This window comes from Triticum dicoccoides, chromosome 7B (genome assembly GCF_002162155.2).
Source record: "Triticum dicoccoides isolate Atlit2015 ecotype Zavitan chromosome 7B, WEW_v2.0, whole genome shotgun sequence".
NCBI lineage: Eukaryota > Viridiplantae > Streptophyta > Magnoliopsida > Poales > Poaceae > Triticum > Triticum dicoccoides.
In genome coordinates, this window is record NC_041393.1 from 397,634,270 (window position 1) to 397,650,061 (window position 15,792).

Consider the following 15,792-nt stretch of genomic DNA (forward strand, 5'->3'; position numbering starts at 1 on the left):
GTCTATTTCTATTGAATCTCGATTGTGGTGATACACATATTCATAATATTGATGCCAAAAGATGCAAAGTTGATGATGATAGTGCAACATATTTGTGGCACTGCCGTTTAGGTCATATTGGTGTAAAGCGCATGAAGAAACTCCATGCAAATGGACTTTTGGAATCACTTGATTATGAATCATTTGATACTTGCGAACCATGCCTCATGGGCAAGATGGCTAAAACTCCGTTCTCCGGAACAATGGAGTGAGCTAATGACTTATTGGAAATAATGCATACTGATGTATGCAGTCTGATGAGTGTTGAGGCACATGCTACCTCTTGAGCTTGCATTGGTTTTCCCTTGAAGAGGAAAGGGTGATGCAGCAAAGTAGCGTAAGTATTTCCCTCAGTTTTGAGAACCAAGGTATCAATCCAGTAGGAGACGACGCACAAGTCATCGAATACCTGCACAAACAATCAACAACTTGCACCCAACGCGATAAAGGGTTGTCAATCCCTTCACGGTCACTTGCAAAAGTGAGATCTGATAGAGATAGATAAACGGTAAGTAAATATATTTTTGGTATTTTTGGTTTATAGATTGAAAAGTAAAGATTGCAAAATAGTAGATCGGAAACTAGCAATATGTAAACAAAATTCAATATAATGGAAAAGAGACCCAGGTTTCATAGGTTTCACTAGTGGCTTCTCTCGAGATAGCAAGTATTACGGTGGGTGAACAAATTACTACCGAGGAATTGATAGAAAAGCACATAGTTATGACGATATCTAAGGCAATGATCATGAACATAGGCATCACGCCCGTGTCATGTAGACCGACTCCTGCCTGCATCTACTACTATTACTCCACACATCGACCGCTATCCAGCATGCATCTAGAGCATTAAGTTCATAAAGAATGGAGTAACACATTAAAAAGGATGACATGATGTAGAGGAATTAACTCAAGCAATATGATGAAAAACCCATCTTGTTATCCTCAATGGCAACAATACAAGACATGCCTTGCTACCCCTACTATCACTGGGAAAGGACACCGCAAGATTGAACCCAAAGCTAAGCACATCTTCTATTGCAAGAAAGATCAATCTAGTAGGCCAAACTAAACCGATAATTCGAAGAGACTTGCAAAGATATCAAATCATGCATATAAGAAATCAAAGAAGAACCAAATAATATTCATAGATAATCTTGATCATAAATCCACAATTCATCGGATCTCGGCAAACACACCGCAAAAGAATATTACATCGAATAGATCTCCAAGAACATTGAGGAGAACATGGTATTGAGAATCAAAGAGAGAGAAGAATCCATCTAGCTAATAACTATGGTAACTACTCACGCTTCATTGGAGAGTTAATGGTGTTGATGTCGAAGCCCTCTGTGATCGAATCCCCCTCCGGCAGGACGCCGGAAAAGGCCCCAAGATGGGATCTCACGGGTACAGAAGGTTGCGGCGGTGGAAAAGTGGTTTCGTGGCTCCCCTGGATGTTTTTAGGGTATAAGAGTATATATAGGCGAAGGAACTAGGTCAGGGGAGCTACGAGGGGCCTGGGGGGCGCGCCCTCCTGCCTCGTGGCTTCCTCGTTGTGTCTCTGACTTCATCTTCATGTCTTCTGGTTTGCTTTCGATCTAAGAAAGATCATCGTGAAGGTTTCATTCCATTTGGACTCCATTTGGACTCCATTTGGTATTCCTTTTCTGCAAAACTCTAAAATAGGCAAAAACATAAACTAGCACTAGGCCCTCGGTTAATATGTTAGTCCCAAAAATAATATAAAATAGCATGTAAATGGCCATTAAACATCCAAAACAGATAATATAATAGCATGGAACAATCAAAAATTATAGATACGTTGGAGACGTATCAGCATGCAGTGGGTATCGTTATTTTCTAACCTTCACAGATGATTTGAGAAGATATGGGTATATCTGTTTAATGAAACACAATCTGAAACATTTGAAAAGTTCAAAGAATTTCAGAGAGAAGTGGAGAATCATCGTAACAAGAAAATAAAGTTTCTATGATCTGATTGCGGAGGCAAATATTTGAGTTACGAGTTTGGCCTTCATTTAAGACAACGTGGAATAGTTTCACAACTCACGCCACGTGGAACACCACAGCGTAATGGTGCGCTCGAAAATCATAACCGTACTTTATTAGATATGGTGCGATCTATGATGTCTCTTACTGATTTACCAGTATTGTTTTGGGGTTATGCATTAGAGACAGCTGCATTCACGTTAAATAGGGCACCGTCTAAATCCATTGAGAAGACACCGTATGAACTGTGGTTTGAAAATAAACCTAAGTTGTCATTTCTTAAAGTTTGGGGTTGCGACACTTATGTCAAAAGGCTTTAGCCTGATAAGCTCGAGGACAAATCGGAGAAGTGCGTCTTCATAGGATACCCTAAGGAAACAATTGGGTACACCTTCTACCACATATCCGAAGGCAAGATCTTTGTTGCCAAGAACGGAACCTTTCTAGTGAAGGAGTTTCTCTCGAAACAAGTGAGTGGGAGGAAAGTAGAACTTGATGAGGTAATTGTACCTTCTCTCAATTTGGAAAGTAGCTCATCAGAGAAATCCGTTCCCGTGATGCCTACACCAACTAGAGAGGAAGCTAATGATGATGATCATGAGACTTCAGATCAAGTTACTACTGAACCTCGTAGGTTAACCAGAACATGATCGACGCCAGAGTGGTACGTCAATCCTATTCTGGAAGTCATGTTACTAGACCATGGTGAACCTACAAACTATGAAGAAGCTATGATGAGCCCAGATTCCGATAAATGGCTTGAGGCCATGAAATCTGAGATAGGATCCATGTATGAGAATAAAGTGTGGACTTTGGTGGATTTGCCCGATGATAGGAGAGCCATAGAAAATAAATGGATCTTCAAGAAGAAGACTGACGTTGATGGTCATGTTACTGTCTATAAAGCTCGACTTGTTGCAAAAGGTTTTTGACAAGTTCAAGGAGTTGACTACGATGAGACTTTCTCACCTGTAGCGATGCTTAAGTCTGTCCGAATCATGTTAGCAGTTGCTGCATTTTATGATTATGAAATCTGGCAAATGGACGTCAAAACTGCATTCCTTAATGGATTTCTTAAAGAAGAGTTGTATATGATGCAACCAGAAGGTTTTGTCGATCCTAAAGGTGCTAACAAAGTGTGCAAACTCAAGCGATCCATCTATAGACTGGTGCAAGCATCTCGGAGTTGGAATATACGCTTTGATGAGGTGACCAAAGCATATGGTTTTATACAGACTTTCGGAGAAGCCTGTATTTACAAGAAAGTGAGTGGGAGATCTATAGCATTTCTAATATTATGTGTGGATGACATATTGTTGATTAGAAATGATGTAGAATTTCTGGATAGCATAAAAGGATACTTGAACAAAAGTTTTTCAGTGAAAGACCTCGGTGAAGCTGCTTATATATTGGGCATCAAGATCTCTAGAGATAGATCAAGACGCTTAATAGGACTTTCACAAAGCACATACACTACTAGGGAAAAGCCTATACACAGAATCTTACCAGCAGCGCGCTTTAAAATCAGGCACTGCTGCTAAGTAGCAGCAGCGCGCGCGGACAAAACGCGCCGCTGAAACAAGTTTATCAGTAGCGCGTACACTCAGAGACGCGCTGCTGCTAAAATTCCCATGGCGCCGCCGCAAGGCCAGTTATAGCGGCAGCGCATTAATACAAAGAGCGCTACTACTACGGGTCGTAGCAGCAGCACATTTATGCAATAACCGTTGCTGCTAAGTTAACTAGTCGCAATAACCCATAGATCGACACACTCACTCGATCTCCCCCTCAACCCCCCGCGCCGCAGGTCCTCCCCCGTTGCCCCTCCTCCGTTCTACGCCGCCGTCACCTCATCCTCCTCGCTGGACTCGGTACTGGCTTCCTCCTCCGTCCTCCCTCCACTCACCGCTGGCCGGCCCCTCCTCGCTCCGCCTTCCTCCTCCGTCCTCCCTCCACTCGCCGCCAGCCGGCCCATCCTCGTTCCACCTTCCTCCTCCGTCATACTCTCTACTCCCTCCTCGAGTCGCCCCTCCTTCTCCCTCCTCCCTGCTACATTTTGATTTAGTAGGCTAGTTTATATGCAACATTTTGATTTAGTTGATATGATTTAGTTGATTTAGTAGGCTAGTTGATTTAGAACATTTTCATTTAGTTGATTCAGTAGGCTAGTTGATTTAGTTGATTTAGTAGGCTAGTTGATTTAGTTGATTTATAACATTGTGTCATTTAGTTGATTTAGTATGCTAGTGGATTTAGTATGCTAGTTGATTTAGTATGCACCATTTTATTGTTATTTTTTCTGTACATGGATAGGTAGATGCTTTTATTTTTTTGTAATAAGTTATTTTTTTGGCAAAATGTAGGTGCCAATTTAGATAAATTTGCCACTTGTTTTTTTAATCAATTATCTTAGGCAATAGGTGCCATCGAAATGCTTTGGTAGGTGGTACCTTGTCATCTAACCGTTAATCCTTTGCTCATATTGCTTTAGGAAAATGGCGCCACCACCACCACCACCACTATGTCGACTGTGCAAGTCAAGGTGCGCCAGCAGCCTTGCAACTGGCAAGCTATTCGGCATCTACTTCCAGTGGAGTTTTTGTCATGCGGCGGTAAGAAATTAGATGAAATGTAACAACTATTTTATTTTTAGTGTTGGCATTACTGCATTGTGTCATTTTGCTTTTCTTACACAGATCGTCCCATGCAATGTGAGGTTGAAATTCAACAAGCTAACAGGAGACACTATGACATTTGAGGCTCCTGGGGGGCCGGTACACTATGGAGGTCGAGAAAGGACGCAATATGTCACAGATTGGAGGAGATGGATGGGCCCGTTTCCTCGCCCGCATGCGTCTTACTGGTGGTGAGTTGATCAGCTTCTCCTTCAGAGCAGAAAGACCCAAGCTGGCTGTCATTTATCTCAACCTGGTGGAAGATGATGAAGATGACGAAGATGATGAAGATAATGAGGACCCACTCGATGAAGATGATGAGGACCCACTTCATGAAGCCATCGTAGCTCAAAGAACAAGGCTGAGCGAGGAGGAGGTGTCCAACCTGTGGGACATAATTCCGCCACGTGCTGACTTTGTCGGGGTGCCATTCGTGACCCGACTGACAAATACCATGGTTGATCGACATGATATCGTATGCTATACTTACAAATGCAAATTATCCGATGAAATACTTAGTGTACAGTCCAATGATATGGTATGTTGTGTGGAATCTAGTCGATGATATGTTTTAGTGTAGAGTTCGAGCTCATGCTTATTAGTGTAGAATCTAAGGAAACTATTAATAGTGTAGATAATCCATATGTACTTATTTGCGAGGCTATTTATTAATTGATATGTTTTTCTTATTCATAAATTGGCAAAGAGCATATCTGTGAGTTATGCTATCGAGCCTGATGAAGAAGGCTCAGCTGGACTACGCCTTACTGCAAGGGGCTCCATCACAACCTGTACTTACCGCATGGACACGGACGGTCGCACACACTTAAACTCGGTTGGGTGGAAGAAATTCCTCGATGGCAAGAATCTTCGTGTTGGACAGGCCATCCTAATTACTATGAGGAATACCTACCGCCCAAGCTTGAGGATGATGATTGTCTTTGATATCATCTAGAACTACATATGTGTGTGTGGCTATATCATCTAGGACTACATATGTGTGTGTGGCTATATCATCTAGAACTACATATGATGATCGTCGTCGATATCATCTAGAACTACATATGATGATCGCTGTTGATATGACCTTGTACTGCTTGAGGATGCATGTTGACTATGCATGAAATTGTTATCTAGTACTCCCTTAGTTCCAAATTACTCGTCGTGGTTTGAACTAAAACCACGACGAGTAATTTGGAACGAAGGGAGTACTACCCAGTAATGGTTTATGAATTTGATATCTACTAGCAGTACCTAGTATCTAGTATCTAAAAGGGAAACTGAAAGGGAAAGGGGTACGGGGAAAAATGATGAAATATATAGCAGTAGTGAGGGACTGCGAAATCGCTACAGCTAGGTAATAGTAGTGTGTTCTCAAAAAGCGCTACTGATATCGTCAACAGTAGTAGCGCGGGTACGGGCCGCGCTACTACTATAAGTTAGCTGTAGCGCCTTATTAGTAGCGCGGCCACCCATGCTGCTGCTAGCCCCAAAACCCGCGCTACTACTAGGGTTTTCCCTAGTAGTGATACCTTGACAAAGTTTTTGAAGAAGTTCAAAATGGATCAGTAAAAGAAAGGGTTCTTGCCTGTGTTGCAAGGTGTGAAATTGAGTCAGACTCAATGCCCGACCACTGTAGAAGATAGAGAGAAAATGGAAGTCATTCCCTATGCCTCAGCTATAGGTTCTATCATGTATGCTATGCTATGTACCAGACCTAATGTGTGCCTTGCCATAAGTCTGGCAGGGAGGTACCAAAGTAATCTAGCAGTGGATAACTGGACAATGATCAAGAATATCCTGAAGTACCTGAAAAGGACCAAGGATATGTTTCTCATTTATGGAGGTGACAAAGAGCTCGTCGTAAATGGTTATGTCGATGCTAGTTTTGACACTGATCCGAATGACTCTAAGTCATAAACCGGATACATATTTATTTTGAATGGCGGAGTTGTCAGTTGGTGCAGTTCCAAGCAAAGCGTCGTGGTGGGATCTATGTGTGAAGATGAGTACATAGCTCCTTTAGAAGCAACAAATGAAGGTGTCTGGATGAAGGAGTTCACATCCGATCTAGGTGTAATACCTAGTGCATCGAGTCCAATGAAAATCTTTTGTGACAATACTGGAGCAATTGCCTTAGCGAAGGAATCCAGATTTCACAAAGGAACCAAACACATCAAGAGACGCTTCAACTCCATCCGTGATCAAGTCAAGGAGGGAGACATAGAGATTTGCAAAATACATATGGATCTTAATATAGCAGACCCTTTGACTAAGCCTCTTTCACGAGCAAAACATGATCAACACCAAGACTCCATAGGTGTTAGAATAATTACAATGTAATCTAGATTATTGACTCTAGTGCAAGTGGGAGACCGAAGGAAATACGCCCTAGAGGCGATAATAAAGTTGTTATTTTATATTTCCTTATTTCATGGTAAATGTTTATTATCCATGCTAGAATTGTATTAACCGGAAACTTGATACATGTGTGGATACATAGACAAAATACCGTGTCCCTAGTAAGCCTCTACTAGACTAGCGCATTGATCAAAGATGGTTAAGTTTCCTAACCATAGACATGTGTTGTCATTTGATAAATGGGATCACATCATTAGGAGAACGATGTGATGGGCAAGACCCATTCGTTAGTTTAGCATTATGATCATTCAGTTTTATTGCTATTGCTTTCTTCTTGTCAAATACGTATTCCTTCGGCTATGAGATTATGCAACTCCCGAATACCGGAGGAATGCCTTGTGTGCTATCAAACGGCACAACTTAACTGGGTGATTATAAAGATGCTCTATAGGTATCTCCGAAGGTGTTTGTTTGGTTGGCATAGATCGAGATTAGGATTTCTCACTCCGAGTATCAGAGAGGTATCTCTGGTCCCTCTCGGTAATACACATCATAAGAAGCCTTGTAAGCAAAGTGACTAATGAGTTATTTTCAGGATGATGTATTATGGAACGAGTAAAGAGACTTGCCGATAACGAGATTGAACTAGGTATGAAGATACAGACGATCGAATCTCGGGCAAGTAACATACCGATGACAAAGGGAATAACGTATGTTGTCATAACGGTTCGACCGATAAAGATCTTTGTAGAATATGTGGGAGCCAATATGAGAATCCAGGTTCCGCTATTGGTTATTAACCAGAGGGGTGTCTCGGTCATGTCTACATAGTTCTCGAACCTGTAGGGTCCTCACACACTACAAAAAAATACACTTCCGTGATGATACGTGTTTCTCACAGTAGGTCGCGTTTTTTTGTCATGCATGTACATCCATGACAAATTTATGACAGAATCAAGATAGTCATACATGTGCTGTCGTAGAAGTGTTCCATAACATTACCAAAATTATCATCACGGAAGTGTCCACTTCCATGATGATAAATCGCGCGTCACAGAAGTGCTTTCGTCAAGGGTGACCGACACGTGGCATCCACCGTAACGGAACGCCGTTAAGCTATCGGGTCGGATTTTGGATCCGATAACCCGTTAACAGCCCCGACCAATGGGAAATTTCCACGTGTAAAATTCTGATTGGCCGAAGGGAACACCTGTCAGCTCGTCAGTGGGCCAGATGTCGCCCGTCCATTGGAGGAGACATGCCTTTGATACGTCGACACGTGGCTGGGCCCAACAGAGGCCCATATAGGTTAAAAAGACTAGCCCAGTCAAAGGCCCGTAGAACTTAATCAGGTACTAGTGGGCTAGCCCAATAACGGCCTACTTAACAAAGGCCCATTTACGGCCCAAAGCCAGATCTGGCCTGTTAATTGTTCGCCCAATATTTGGGCCCATTTACGGCCCGAAGCCAGATCTGGCCCGTTAATTGTTCGCCCAATATTTGGGCCCATTTGCGGCCCGAAGCCAGATCTGGCCCGTTAATTGTTCACCAAATATTTGGGCCCAACTATAGCCCAGTGACTTTCGACCTGTTAGAGGCCTGATGTAGACATGGGCCCATTTCAGCCCGGTGTGACTTTCGGCCTGGGAATGGCCCGTGCTGCCCATGGGCCATATATGGTCCGACGGGACATCGGGCCCACTAACGGCCCGTGCTAAAGGTGGCAACAGTTAAGCCCAACGTGACTTTGGACCTGTTAAAGGCATGTCGCGTAATTCGGCCCGTTGATGCCTGTACTAAGCTTTCGGCCTCTTAAAGGCCTATGATATCAGTGGGCCAACTAAGGCCCGAGATATATTTCGGCCTAGTAACAGCCCGTGAGCTAATTGGGCCCAAAACGGCCCGGTCTACATTTTGGCCTGCTGAAGGCCCGTCGACGACTAGTGAAAATTGAGGCCCAACATGCATTTTGGCCTGCTAAAGGCCCGTGGTTTCATCTCAGCCGTAACAGGCCAGTACAATATTCAGCCTGTTAATAGCCCAATGCTACCTGGGCCAAACTAAGCGCTGGGTCGACAAAAGGCCCAACTAAAATATAGGCCGGTGTAAGTTTGGGCCTGGCGCAATGTGTGAAGGCCCCAATCATTCGGGCCCAAGAAAGACGCAGGCAGGCCCAATTGTGGCCTGCTAAAAACCTGGCCTGTTAGAGTCGAATGTTTCGGCCCGGGCGATTACATCTGATTTTTTCCAGATAGCGAATGATGGAAGTAAATAGTAGGAATTAAGAACAAACCTACTCTATATAATAAAGAAATTATGGCATAGTAACTGAGAATAAACCTACACTATACAATAAAGGATTTAAGGTATATTACATCCACTGGGCATTGAAGTTCGCCACCAGTGATCATAAAGTGCAACGAAGAAGCAGATTACAAAAACTGGTCACCATTGCAGCTTAACAAAATAATACTGAACCGAGACCACTTCCAAGACAATTCAAGAAAGGTTAGCCTTGCGGGGGAACTACCACGCAAGCTGCTGAGCAAGGTTGTGAGACCGGCCTAGCATGTCGGTCATAGCTTCCAGGTGTAGCTGTTTAGCGATGAGGTTCTCATTGGTGTTCTCCGCAATCTTTCTTAGAGATAGGACTTCAAGTCAAAGTTGAGTTGCAGAATGCCTTTCTGCTAGAACTTGGGACTGAAGAAGTCGAACTGATTCAGACAACGAATTCTGTGAGCTTGTCTGACTGTTAGTCTCAAGTAACTTGAACGCTGCATCAAGACAAGACTTTGGGGTTGTCTCGCTATCTTCAAGATGTTTTGCCTTCTTTGCTGCAATATATGTTGGGTTTGTCTCACAATCTTCAGCAGACTTGTGCATGCCATCAGGCATATCACCCTGAAACAAAGCACAGAGATGACATGTTTTGCATGTGTATAAACAAAGATGATAACTGTTGTGTCAATTCTATCCAATTTCAAATTAGAAAATAAAGAGTAAGTTCAAAATATCGATAGCATAATTTGGCATTGTTCATAATGCGGGGAGCTTCACCACTACTGGATTATCATGTCAACATAACAAGCATAGATGAAGGGTAAAGAAAATCATTGTATCTATTTTGGATAATGTGCATGGCATGTTGGTCATATCATCAGCCACATCAGTAAGATAAAACAGGAGATGACAAGGTGCAAACGTGGGCTGCTTCACCACACACTGGATTATAGATCCACAAAATCAAGCATACATATAGGGAGTATTAAGTAATGTGCATGGTATGAATAAGAAATTTGGTTTTACAAGTAAAACTTAGAACTTATGGTTCTTACGAACATGCATTTTGGTAGAAATAGCAAACTAAACAGCAGTAGACGATAGGGAGTATGAGCAAATTAAACAGCAGTTGAGGATAAAGGCTTTAGGAGGACTGACTTACATTAACAGTTAACACAGGCTTTATAATGCCCTTCTCCATGTCAAGGGAAGGATAACTCAAGAATTTCAGCACAGAATCTTCTTCATAAGCATTGCCTTTACTCTACATTTTGTAGAGAGTAATTATAGATATGATAATATTGGAAGGGATAGAGGATAATGAAGATAAGATGCATACTGATGCTACATACTCAACTACCAATCCCTGGAAGTACAAGCGTTATAGGACAAAATGTACTGACAAGAGCAATGGGCTACACTTCTACACTTGCATTGTCTATGTATTCTACTTGTTGGTAAGATTAAATATAGATCTGATCTTTTTTAGTAAATGGTGGGCGAGGGAGATAAGATGCAGATTGCTACAAAATGAACCAATCCCTCTTCCCATAATACAAGAGTGTTTTGAACACTGGTGTACTGTACAAAACGTTCTTATATTATGGGACGGAGGGAGTAGCTGTTAATGTAAGTACAGTGATAGACCACGTTCAGTCCTTACAAGAGGACTGCAGAGCTAAACCTCTTCAAAAGCATTCAGTTGATTCTAAATTTGTGTAAGAGTCCATACGGATCTTATAATGTCCACCAAATGGACGATTACGAGGCTAACATGTGCAGTGATGCTACATAATCAAACAGCTATGAAAGTAAGTATGGTCATACAGGGCAAGAGGTACTCACAAGAGCAATGCAGTGTGCAGTATAGTTGCAAGATTCTTTGGTCCCTTGATAACGAATGTTCTTATGCTAACAGTTTTCGTACAAGTGAGACATTAAGGCAAATGCAGAAATGTAGTTCAAATTGTGATGTGATATCATAGACAGTACCTTACGCTGCAGCCGAGACCAATGTGTAACAAGATTATTCCAGTCACCGTCGGATAAATGTAGCACCGGAGACTTTACAAAAATTTCATTCAGAGGCTTGCCATCGAAGTGCGCTTGCCTCAGGTAGGAAAGATACTTCATCAACGAGTGCTTGAAAAGTGCAACCAACTCTTGCTCGTCATCACAATCGAGTTTTCTCCTCGCCTATTTAAAAGAATGAAATCTTGTGTCTTCTGTCAGCAGAAAAATATGCAGTAATGACCATGAATAACATTAGTACATTACTTACGCGTAAGTTGCGGAGGAAGACTGGAAATTGTTCTGTGTCTGCGGTATAATCTTTCCATGAAGGAAAGATGCGCACAAAGTTCCTGACAACAATATAAGCTTCGTCTTCTAAACTGGGAAGAAATGGAGCATGGGTCCTATTTGCTGCAATTGGGGCTCTCTCTGGTTCGAAAATGGATTTGATAACTAGATTTGGTGTACTCTTTGCTGGAATGGGGATTTTGCGTCGTACAGCTGGTGCTATGTCAACTGACATAATCATACTATTTGCTGCAGTTGGGGTCTGCTGAGTTGGGGCATCAGAAATGACCAGTGTAGTAGGGCTAGAGTCTGCTAGAGTTGGGGTATTATGTGGGTCAGGTGATATTGCAACTACACCTAATGGGCTATTTGATTTATCAGGTGCCACTACCTTTTCCAAATACTTTGCTTGTGCTCCTCCACGATCAGCAATCGCCCTCTTCCTTTTGAACGTCTGATACACAAGAACATCATTTGAATGGATAAATATGGTACGATGACAGATGGAATATGTACTGAAAATGGATAGGCAGGGCGTATTCACATACACGATGTGTAAACTAAGCTAATGGCAGTTCAACAAAGTAGAAGCAATGAAAAGCATCAGTTGCAAGATATGTGCGAGCAATGTAACCTTGGAAAGTTAGAGCAAGTACCTTGATGGGTGAATAAGATAGGGCATCTTCCTCTGACTCCTCCACTAGGGAGCTACATTGACTTAGGTCTCCCTCTAGCTCAGAATCACTATTAGGATCATATTCTGAGCATGAATCTGTAGGTGGAGAGTGTTTGCATTGCATTGCATCCAGACTTGATTTCAGTCCCTTAATGCCAAGTTTGACAGCCATGTCATTGTTCTGCTTTATTCTTTTCATGCTCGCAAGCTCATAATAATTATGATGCTGTTCAGAATCTGAGATTCATCAAAACATAAAAAGTAGTCAGATTATCTATGGAATGCATTGCGGATTCAACTTGGAGAGTGTCTCCCTATAAACCCCTGCATATGCAAAGTTCACCTCCCCAACCGTGCTGACCAGACCACACACAGAAATACAAACCCCTTATTTCTCTATAACAGGCAGGCACACATTTCAAAACTGAAGTAGGAACATTAGAATCATATGAAATTCATATTTGAACAAATAAACTAAGCAATTATGAGTGGCGTAATGTTTAGCTTCAAGGGTGGAGTGTTGGTAGTGCGACACAAAGCAAGTAGGCAGATTGTATTCCATGTAAAAGATCGAAACCTATGTAAAAGCTGGAAATGACACTTTCTTTCTATACAATGCAATGTTCGTTACCCACACATGATGGAAGAGATCACATAGAGAAATACTATTCACTCATGTCTACGGTTCCAGTGTTTAGAAACAGGGTGGTCCACCCTAAAAGAATATTGACAACAAATATGACAAGGCAAGCATAGATGTAGTGAATCAATCATTTACTTGTGAGCTTATTAGGAAAAGTATGCAGAATTGTAACTGCAGTAAGAGACCGTCCAAAATCTGAATGAAGAAGTTTGTCTAGCACTTATTGTTTGCAACTAATCGACGTGAATAATTGGATATTATATCGAATGAGTAAGAAAGACAAGTAATATTGTCAACAAACCTGGCTTGCAGTAGTAATCTGGGTCAATGTCACTACGACCAACAATCCAAAATGACTAGTTTCTGTTCCGAGGGCCGGAATTTTGAAAACCCTGTGAACTTTAGAGGTACTAAAGATTACCGAAATACATCTGAACCATTAAGTGTAGGTAGCACTGAGCACACAACAAACCCAAATGACAGTCCTGCCTAATGAGTAATGAATCAATTAGAAAATGGGTGATGAGGAGCGGCTGCTGAGTGTTGAGGACGTATCTCAGGATAAATCGGGTTGGCTTAGTGGGTGCTGCACGCCTGAGCCCTGAACGGACTGGGAAGGTAGGCACGGCGGCGCGCCCGGGCAGCGGTCACGCTGTTGGGCGAGCGGCTCCTGGCCTCCTGTTAGTCCGGCGTCTCCTCCTAGAGTCATGCCGTCCGGGGACGGCAAGTCGCCGGCGAGGCAGGCGGCTGGGGGCGAGTAGAGATCGGAAGCGCGCAGCAGAACAGAGGGGATTCTGGGCCTGGGACGACCCAAAATCCCAGGGTGGGCCGGCCCACCGTGGGCACCCTGTAGAGATACACACCCGAGCGGCGAACATGCATTTTCGAAACTAATTTAGGAACATTTAGCTGACCAATTAAACAACTCTATTTTAATAATATCAGATTCGTATTTGAACATCTAAGCTTGTTTAGCTTGATGGGTGGAGTAGTGTTATTATGACACGAAGCACGTATTCTGATCGTATAGTGATCATAAATGGGGGAAACTCTAAGCATATTTTTTTAGCAGAAGAGGGTTTCCCCTCCGATTTCTATTAAAGAAACCACCACGGAACCAACATGATCAATTAAACCCTAAGCATGATCAATTAAACCGTATTATGGCTGTGCCATGGCAGATTTGAAGCTGCAAACCGGAGAAATGATATTTAGCATCCATTGTTTGCTTCAAACTAAGAACTAAATTCTAAGAGCTGAAAAGAAAGTAGAGTAACCAAGTTAAGATCTATTTTCTGGTTGAGATCAAAAAGTTGAGGAGATATGAAGTACCACCTCTCTTGCGGCGCCGTGTAGGCATCGGGGGTGCGATGGCTGTCGGTGGTGTTGAAGCAGATCTGCGACGGTAGACGGGTGCATCGGGGGATAAGTCCCGTTGCGGTGGAAGAGAAGGTCGTGTGAGCGGCCCCGGCAAATAGGACGACGGTGCCGATGAAGCGAGAGGACGCGATGCAAGGCTATTGGTCCGTCGCAGTGGATGAGAAACGTCCATCTCTAGCAGTGGACGACGCGGTCTTGGTAGGCGCTCCGGCATGGTGGAGGATGGTGGCGATGGATGTGGTGGAGGTCGGCGGCGATGGATGGGGTGGTGGACGGAGGCTGGTGTGGAGATGGGGTGTTCTAGCGCGGACGGTGTAGGAATGGGAAAATGGAGGGAGAGGTACGGGGAACCATGTTTTTGGGACACACCTGTCTGAAATACGGGAAAGTTACGAACTTAGCCCCCATTTAAAATTTGGACGTCTCGTCGGTTGGGGATAGGACGGTAATCTCGCATCTCGCCAATATTTGCCCAGAGCGATTTCCGGCGAGGAGAGGGTGGTTGGAGCCCATGGTTGGCACCCATGGTGTATGAACAGGGTTGTCAGGTAGGACGGTTGTGTCAGTCTGAGTGAAGTTACAAACCTGCCCCTATTGAAAATATTTGCCTACATCGATTTCGGCCGAGTCGAGTTTGTTTTGCTGCCCACCGTGTATGAATGGGGAATGGAGGGAGAAACAGAGGTCTTTCGGACGAGCTTGAATCAAATGTGTTTTGCCGCCCATGTTTGACGCCCACCGTGTCGGAATGGGCTTAGAGGCAGTCTTGTCACGTCTAATTGAAGTTACTAAACTACCCCTATTTAGAGCAGTGGAAATCGGGACGATGGATTGTCCGTGTAATGGGTAGACAGTAATTTCCATCTCCCAAACACTTGGCTTCGGGCAACCGACGTGGGAGTGGACATTTTGCTGCTTCTTTCGAATTTTGGGACAATAAGCATCCACGTTTACCCTGGCAACTAAATTCGAATCCATTTTGTATTCCTATATGAATCTTTATAAATCATTCTACGTGTTTTTATATATCTTCAAAAGGACGACAAAGATGTATTCCACTGTCATATATGAATATGGTTTACAAATGCCGATACTCAAATTCAGAAACTACAATCCAGTTTAAGGTGAATTCGAATATTTGGAACACTTCATGTCCAACTCAAATGTCACACGCAGCATAATGTGTACTCCCATTTAGATATGTACACAAGCGATGTATCAAGATTCAAATACCGAGTCAATCAACCAAGAATGTACAGAACTAATAGACATATAAACACTTATAGAGTATATGGATCAATAATATCAACTAACATACATAAGCCAGGCCGTTGTACTTTTTTTGGCTACAACATCATCCTTTTTTTAGCCAGCATCTTGGCCCTTTTCGATGCGTGCCACTTATGGTCCATCTATACTACTACT